The sequence below is a fragment of the Sceloporus occidentalis genome, unplaced genomic scaffold, assembly GCF_023333645.1.
Source record: "Sceloporus occidentalis isolate IW3139 unplaced genomic scaffold, rSceOcc1.0.p SCAF_3, whole genome shotgun sequence".
Taxonomy (NCBI): Eukaryota; Metazoa; Chordata; class Lepidosauria; order Squamata; family Phrynosomatidae; genus Sceloporus; species Sceloporus occidentalis.
In genome coordinates, this window is record NW_028316983.1 from 32224117 (window position 1) to 32226363 (window position 2247).

General features: G+C 45.3%; 1 pseudogene; it reads left to right on the forward strand.

Moving 5' to 3' along the window:
• Positions 1–993: 993 nt before the first annotated feature.
• On the forward strand, positions 994–1148 carry LOC149315740 (U1 spliceosomal RNA; annotated as a pseudogene).
• The last annotated feature ends 1099 nt before the right edge of the window (positions 1149–2247 follow it).

Genomic DNA, 2247 nt, shown 5'->3' on the forward strand with positions numbered 1-2247 from the left:
TGGCTGCTAATCAGGACTGCTGCATAGAATCTCCAAGTCCAAAAAAACTATCCCATTGAATATTGTCTGTTGGGCATCAACCACAAAAGAGTGTTATTGATTTTGTGTCTTGTTTCTGGGCTTCCTAGATGAAACACACTGGCCAAAGTGAGAAAGCCTAAGGGAATGTGTCCACTATTGGCTGGTGCAGGCAAAGGATACTCACTGAACAGCACAAAACTATGGACTGTGTAGCCAGGTGGGGGAGGAGGAGGAGGTGAGAGTTGGTCCGGCAGCACAGGAGGAGGAAGGGCTGCAGGACCCAGGGGAGGTGGGAGAGAGGAGGACTCCACCCAGGGGTTGGCCCATAAAAGATGAAGGACAGGTGGATGAGAGGAGGAGTGGCAAACATGGAAGACTGGATCTTGCAGAGGCGGTCGCGGCAGGGAAGAGCAGAGTCACCAGGAGCCCAGGATGGGTAGGGTGCTCCATGACCCTGCAAAGGAAACTTAGTTTGCTGAGGGTGGGTCCTCATGTAGAGGTAGTTCTACCCGACCCAAGGAGAGAGGGAGACTTCAGATACCCATATGAGGAGGACTGGCAGAGGTAGGCAAAGGAGACCTTGGAGGGCAAATGGTGGGATCCTCGCGCTGCCCAGTGGGAGCAGCAGCCCAGACCGGAGCGGAAGAGAAAGCTGAGCTTGAATGCCTAGAGAAGCATATGGGTGGCTGCCAAACGGAGGGAATGACCCCCCAGCCCCAGGACAAGTAAAGAAGGACTGTAGGCATTCACCCCCCAGCCAGTGATGTAACTGAAGGATGGGGGAACCAGAAAAGGGGAGAAAATTTGTGTTTATTGGAGTTAAAGTAAAGTTTGGAGCATTCAAGAGCGACTGGTGTGGTTCTTGGGAAACAAAACTCTGGACGTGGGTCGAGATCATGTCCCAGGGAGTCAATGCCCACCCAGAGACATATACAATAGTTAAATAATTTGGATTGAAACATACATGAACAGATACTTACCTGGCAGGGGAGACACCATGATCACGAAGGTGGTTTTCCCAGGGTGAGGCTCATCCATTGCACTCCGGGTGTGCTGACCCCTGCGATTTCCCCAAATGTGGGAAACTCGACTGCATAATTTGTGGTAGTGGGGATTAAATATTTTTTTAAAAAAAAAGAAAAAGAAAAAAAAAGAAACATACATGAACAGAATTCAGTAGCTTACCTCAGACTATTTCATATTTATATGACAATATAATATTTCCCTCAAGGCAGCAGTGAAGGCGATAACCACATGTAGGTTGACTTGAATACCTTGGAGAAAGGATGGGATATGGACCTAATTGATAAATTTGTTGTTGTTATTGTTAAGTCATTTCCAGGCTATGGTGACTCTCAGGTGAACCTATCACACCACTATTCTGGCAAGATTTATTCAGAGGGGGTTTCCCACTGTCTTCATCTGAGGCTAAGTATGTGTGACTTGCCCATGGTCAACCAGGAGGTCCCAGTTTTGTTGCATTTCTCAAAATTTCCCCTTCATGTTCTTCCCATCCCTGTCTGATGTCGCTCCCTAACCCCCAGCATGGATATTTATGTAATTTGTTATACATTTTTCCTAACGTCTATATTTATTTGTACATTTTACCTAATTTACAAAGTTCTCCCCAACTAATATCACATGTGCCTGTGTATATTTTCACTTGCGTTTGTCTTTAGCTTTTCATGTTTGCAGTGAGCATGCTATTTGGTGCTCACTTTCTCCAAGGTGCCCCATAGCCTCACACATGTGCAAATTCTTGAGAAGAGTATGTTTCTTCTCACAGTCACTCTCATAAGGTGTGAAAGACTGCTTCCACTGAGACAGCCAACTATAACAAAAAATCTTTGCCATTCCTACTTCTGAGTTGAAATGGCATCTTTGAGAGGGAGAACTTCCAAGTTAAAAAAAAAAAAAAAAAAGAGTTCCCTTTAACATCCAGCACTCTCCTTTGGCCATCCTTCATTCATATTCCACCTGAATATGCAGAGGGAATTCCACTGGGATAAAACAGCAATTATTTGTGTGATTTAATTGGCATTATCATTTTACTGGCTTGACAGAGATAAATCGCTCGACTGAATAGGAGTGCAATAGTGACAGCACGGCGGAGGGGAGAGGCTTCCTCCTTGCAGCTGGAGAAGGAGATGACTACCAGTGCATCTTAATAATTAGCTGTGTTATAATTAATTGGACTATTTGAGAGCCAGTTGAACAAACAAATGG